Source organism: Epargyreus clarus, unplaced genomic scaffold, assembly GCF_041222505.1.
Source record: "Epargyreus clarus isolate Ecla_fem2 unplaced genomic scaffold, WU_Ecla_fem_2.2 ptg000002l, whole genome shotgun sequence".
Lineage (NCBI taxonomy): Eukaryota > Metazoa > Arthropoda > Insecta > Lepidoptera > Hesperiidae > Epargyreus > Epargyreus clarus.
The window spans coordinates 7,485,014-7,492,168 of NW_027332210.1; positions in this window are offsets into that span (position 1 = coordinate 7,485,014).

Sequence of the window (7,155 nt, forward strand, 5' to 3'; positions counted from 1 at the left end):
TATTAGAGCGGTCGTGTCTTATAATGATCGGTGACTTGTTATTAACGGAACAGGATCACCTAGTTTATTAAGTGCATCAGTATTGCAAGTCGAGTCAACAATTACTGTCCCACTGCTGGGCACCGGACACCTTTCAGAATGATAAGGATTAGGGGTATCCCCTTTGCTAGGGTTATTCATTGTTTCTTGTGGAAAAAAATAGACGATATTTGCCGTGATTTTTTTCCAGTTTGAAGGATGTGACGAAGGAGACACAATTTTCCGAGGCATTCCATTCGGAAGGGGTAGTCCGCCCCGGAACCTTCTTGGGGGCCCCCCAAACACAGTTGCTAACACTTCCGAACTAAAAAACAGTTGTTGAAATGTTCACATAGAAGAGATATCGTTGTACGTAATATGTTATTAGCTAAAAGAAAAAAGGCGTTATCTTTCCGCCCTGGGCCTCCAACTGCGTTAAGCTTCATTGAGCGCGATCGTAACCTGGATGGGTAACCATTAGAGGCTAAGTTACATGCACGCTTGCCTGCTTACGAGGGCGTGTTAAGCTATCGATACAAGTAGATAACAGACAGTGAACCTTTTAGAAACCTGGGCTTAAAGACTGCCAACACGATTTGCATACTAACCCATATACTATCTAAATAGGTGATTTTTTACGGCTTTAAGGCGGTAGTATTTTATTTTAATCATAACGCCTGATAGTCATAATATAATTTCTGCTATTTTTTGACAACCAAAGCTCAACATTTTGTTATTTTTCTAGGCAACAATTATCCAATTTCGAAGCTTAGTGCACAAAAATGTGTTAAGATTTATTTTTACTAACAGGCTTTAGTCAGTTTATGATATTAACTTAATATGAAGATACTAACAGAAAGCACTTTCGTGAAATTAAGTTTTCGGTAACCAACCGTGATAAATGTAGTATTTATTTAATCTGAAATGTTAATGACCAATTATTTTTTTCAAAATTGTTAGTAAGTAAGTATACTTAATATGTTAAAATATTAACAAAATTAGTATGTACATAACTTTTACTTACTTATGTATTAATATGTTTGTTATTTCTCTATCTGTCTTTCTGTTTCTTTTTTTATCTGTGGGCTTGCGAGCACCTATACTATGGGGTATTGAAGTGAATACTTATTTAGCCTCGGTGGGCACTTTTGGGAGAATAAAAATAAAGGAACTCACGTCATCGTCACCAAACGTTTTATGATCAAGGTTAACAGTTGAAATTGGTCATTAACATTTCTTTTCAAACCAAAATTAATTCAAAAATAATAATTTTATAGCTCGACGATACAATTTAAAAGTTACTAAGTGTTTAGTTCTATCGGCAGTCCTCAACGTCTGCCTGTCGTAAGAGGCGACTAAAAGGGGGCTTCCGGGGTTGCGGGCAATAAGAGTGGGAGCTCGAACCGTCCAGTAAGCGACCCCGGGAAGGACGGCGGTATGTGTGGTCGCATACCGTCGTGAACACCAGATGGTTTGGAGGAGCGAAAACTGCTCTCCCAGGGCAGAGCCCGATCGGGGAATCGCGCTTGGAGGACTCCGGTTGTGTTTCGTCGGAGATCCCGGAATCCTCCAACAAGCGTTAAGGACGACCACCTGGGGGTTTAGTGCGGTAAAAATCCCAAATAACTCGACGTCGCTCCCACGTCGTCGGGTACCTTTTGAAGGTTACCCCCTCGTTAAAAAAAAAAAAAGGAATAGGTCTGGCTGTTTATTTTCTGGATGTCAAGAAAATAATAGTGTAAAGCTAAAACTAAATTTGTGACGTTGCAATTTAAGTTTGCGAGCGCTAAATAATTCCACAATTTAATCTCGGGGTGCGAGTTCGAATCCCAGTCATAAACTGATTTTTCTAAGTTTAATATAATAAATACTGATTTTTCTAATCTTTTTTAACTCCTATTTTACAAAGCAGATCAAATAATTCGAATATAATGCAATTCGATCCAACAAGTTAAGCTATTTGATCGCTACGGCACGCGGCCATCCGCGCCACTTAGCATGTAATTTGCACTTATTAGCGTACCGACATCTCGTATATCTGCGAGTTTTCTGACTTTCCGATACAAAAAGTTACAGTTTACATACTATAGTAATAAAGCAAGCATAAAACATTATAAGTACTATTTCCTTTATTTTAGAAGCTGTAAAAGAGTCAGTTGTCCAGGTGCTAAGTGGACACTACAGCCCCTTATATACTATTGAAGCAAACAGCACGCATGAAAATAGTTTAGTATTTTTTTTTGTCAGAGAAGCAGCGAACGATGATAGTTCTGGTGGTATGTGGGCACTGCCGCCCATGAACATCTGTAATCAACCCCAGATAGGATTAGATATGACCTGAGGTCGGCCACAGATGCGCTCCTACCCCTGAGGACTGAGCTGGAACCTCTCGGAAAAGTCTGTCTCCCTTGCCACACCCTTCAAACCGGAACACAGCAGCGCCTAACACTGCTATTATTAGGTAGAAATAGTGGTTGGTTCCTTGGAATACTAAGAGTTAATTTACATCTATACACATAGAGAAAAAATATTACATTTTATCGACGTATTAAAATTTACTGTAACACGGCTACGGACAAAGACCGTGCCTAAATATTGTAAAGAAAAACATGAGATTGTCTGACAAGACCAGCGTCTGAAACGTTTAGCGACTGTAAGAATAAACGGAGCTTAAGTTAACAAGCTGCGTACAAAAGTTTTATGGTGGTAGAACCCTTTGTGATTCGACTCCGGCGGCACCACTGCCACACCTATTTCTGCCTATTTACAGTAGTGTTAAGCGCTACTGTGTTCTGGTTTGAAGAGTGTGGTAAGGGAGACATACTTTTCTGAGGTGTTCCAGCTTAATCCTCAGGGGTAGCGTCGCATCTGTGGTCGACCTCAGGTAATATCTAATCCTATCTGGGTTTCATTACATGTCCATGGGCAGCAGTAGCTTACTATCAGGTGGACTGCATGCTTGTCTGCTACACCCATATTATAAAAAAGTATGTCCTATACCACACCCTGCTAACCGGAACACAGCAGCGCGTAACATTACTGTTATTAGGTAGAAATAGGTGTGGCTCCATGCCTACGGAGTCGAACCACAATGGTTCTACTTTTAGTAATGCTCATCTTCTTTGTAGCAAATAATCCTCAAAGATAGTTCAATAACCTCCGCAGTAAGATCACAAGTTTAACTTGTGTTACATAAAACTTTAAAATAAACTCACGAATCCATTCATAATTCATTAGCTCTCTATAAACAATATAGTCCGAGATCCGACGGCAAAATTTCTATGTCCGTCGGTTTCAATATTTTTTACAGAAGACGTGTATTAAGTTTCTTATCAAAAATTTAAACAATTATATGTACTATTGATTTTTAATTTATTTTTATGAACATGACGTTATAACTTTGTTAAATTGTTTTTCGTTGCATTGCAGCTTTAAAATTAAATTGGTACATCCTTTCTTTTTTGCGTGGTGTGTTTACACTTGTACTTATATTATGATTTGGTATCAAAAGCTGTTTAGTTTATAAAAAATATTTAATAAAAAAATATTATTTAAAAAATAATTTTCAATTACACTTTTTATACAAATATCGTTAACAAATAAATAAAAAAACGTTTAACGTACGCAATAAATGAAATTTTATAGATACATTACATTGAAATTCTATTTTCAAAATTTCTTTCTAAATAATATAATACTCAAATGTTTTTTTTTTTTATTCTAACAAAATACACAATCTCTGCCTACTATTTATTACCAATACTATTTTGGTTTAAAATCAAACGGACATACAAATAACGCGGTCGGTTCCTAAACTAGTAACCATTACGTTCATAATTTTGAAAGTGAGTAGATAAGTATTTATATTCGTATCGTATTATAATAGCGTATAATAATATTAACATAAGCAAATATTTTAATGGTAGGAGAAGTTGAATATATGGAAATCTTTTTTAAAAATATAGTATTAAACGGCCGTCTACCGGATGGTAAATGGCTACTGCCGCCCATGTAGAGTCCGCACCAAACTGTTAGTCCGCTCTGAATATAGAATTGTAGATATTAGTGGGATGAAGACCCCCCGGCACCCGTCCGCTGCCCGCTCTTGCCCACGGGTACATACATAGAAGAGAAAACCAACGGTACATAACTACGTTATTGTGTCCTTACTGTTTCTACAGAGATGTGTGTGTATGCGGACTAGAAGTTTGGCGTGGGCTATACCAGATGTATAGCCCACGCCAATAATCAACCGAAGACAAGATTAAAAATACCTACAGTCGGTCCCAGATGAGTAGCTACCCATAAGGACTAGGTTGATACGTCTCATATTACTATATCAAATACTACTACTACTACTAACAGATCTTTCAAATCAAACTTGAACAGCGCTTAACATTCTTATTTTTAGGCATAGTTTAGTAAAGATTACTCACTCCTAACAAAAAAAATTAACCATTTTTGACAATTGAAATAGTTGCGTAAAAAGTTTTGCCACGCATATTACGCAGTATTAGTTATTTATTCGTAAGTTTTCTCATAAATGTTTTTATTTGTCAAGAATTCAAAAAAAGAACTTACAAATAAGCCATTTGTGGCTTCATTCAATTTCAAGGTAGCGAAGTATCTTTACTAAACTATGTTATTAGGCAGAAATAGGTGCGGTAGTGATGCCTGCGGAGATGAACAACGACTCTACCGAATTAAAGTAGGACAAGAAATATAACCCATTCTTACTTAAGGAAAAGTGGTAGAACCAGTATCGTTCGACCGGTGAGGTACACCGCCACACCTACATCTAACCGTCAAATTAAGCCATTCTTGTATTTCGGTGGAAGAATGTCGTTGCCAGCTGACTTTCTTTGAGGCAACCATCCTCACGAGAGGTTATGTCAGCTATGGGCTTTATGTGCTATCCCTGTATTATATGAAGAATTTTAAAATGTACAAAAAAATTACATAGGCGGCACTGACCGCTTACCATCAGGTTGAGGCGACTGTCTTAGTCGTCACGAGTGGAAATGCATCTGTGATTGGCTTTAGGTAGAATCCCTGTTCCAAATGTCCATTGTGTTACAAATGTGCATTGGTGGCAGGTGACAACTTACCATCAGGTGATAGTGATATCCTAGTGGTTAAGACACTCGGTATCTTAATCGAGGGGTCCGAGGTACAAAACCCAGGCACGCAACTCTGATTTTTCAAAGTTATGTGCGTAATATAAATTATAAATTAATTATCACTTGCTTAAACGGTGAAGGAAAACATCGTGAGAAAACCTGCATACCTGAGAAATTAAAAAATAAAAGTTTTCAAAGGTATATGAAGTCTACCAATACGGATATGGCTAGCGCGGTGGACTATGCCTAATCCTTCTCATTCTGAGATGAGACCCGTGCCCAGCAGTGGGACAGTAATGGGTTGATAATGAGGAGTGGACCATCTTGGTCTTCAGCATCAGCTAGACAGCTTCAGACTCTTTGTTGTATGTATTACAAATATACATGGTCGGCAGTGACTACGACATCAGATGGAACCAAACCATTCGCTACTTCAGTCACATAAAAAAACTAGTATCAATTCACACGTAATAACTAATCAGTCTCTCATATGATATAACCTTACCATTGAGCAAAAAATAGATTCTGAATAAGCGTAGAAAGTTAATTAAAACAATTAGTCGTGCTCTTGTTGAACCATCGATGTATGGGACGGTGTTGCGAGAACATAACCGATCGATATTGAAAGTTGATATCATGGTATTGTAACCGTTATGTCGGTTTTATAGTGTACGATTTGTCGTTGTGTCGTTGTGATATTATTTTTCTAAGGTTTATTACAAATTTTGATGCATTACAGTATTGCAAATTATTGTTTGTTTAATAAAGATCTTTGAATAGTACTTTACTAAGTAACACTCTAAAACACCTTGGTCTGTTTATAGACAGAAACTGCATGATAATAAATTAAATGAAATTATGCAGATTGTAAATTTAATTTGAATTTATCCACGTACAGTTTTTGAGACATTCTTTTGTGCAAGTTAAAATTTTCGTAGAAGTATATGTTGCTAATTATCAGGATCAGACTTTTCGGTTATGCGAAACATAACATTAGTTGTCTTCTTTTTTTGTCTTCTTGGAATTTCGTGGATTTATGTTGAAATAATGTAATAATGTGAACTTTACTTGACTAGTTGAACAGAGTAACCAAGCAAATTGTTTTTGTTCGATAAAAAGAAAGTATACATTTAAAATAGAACTACTTATTTAGTTATACTTATAGCCACTGATATTTTATTATCTTAACATAGACAAACTACAGACTTGATACGAGCGCTCAGCCTCAGCTATTAAGAATTGATCTGGGCGGGGATCAAACCTGAAACTCTGTATTTGTAGCGATTACAATGTATGTCATTTCTAAATAGATATCTTGACACAACAAAGCATAAATTGCAAGTAGTTAGCATATGTTATTGTTATTGAACAACATTAAAAAGTAGCACAGAGCGTCGTGTCGTACGCACGACTAATCGTACATAATAAACGGCGTTGACGCGATAATCTTGAATTTTGAGACTCATCGTCGTCACGACATGTCGACATAGATCTGCCGACTTTCGTTTTCTTGCCTTGGTTACTTTCGACTAATTCTTTACTGGATTCTTCGCGTAATCCGCTTTCAAAACTCATATTTCCGTCAACTTAAATAAATTGTGCCTTATCATTTTTATTTAAATTAATTCATAAAAATTCACATAATCATCAGTGACATCCTTTGAGAAACAAGTTTTTTGATAGGCTCATTAATAGATTAGTTTTAAATAGCTCTGATGATGTATCAGTATCATATATTATTTTAATGATATTCAAGTATCAAACGAATATGCAGTGCAGCTGATGATAAGTAACTACTGCCATGCGTTACTCCTCAAGCAAGCGACCTCGAGAAGGATGCCGGTATGTGTAGTCCCATACGGTCGTAAACTCCAGATGGCGTGGGAGGAGCGTAAATTGTTCCGCCCAGGACAGATCCCCATGAGGGCATCGCGTATGGAGGGCTCCGGTTGTGTTCCGTCGGAGATCCCGAAGTTCTCCACCAAGACTGAGGACGGCCACCGTGGTGGTGGGCTTG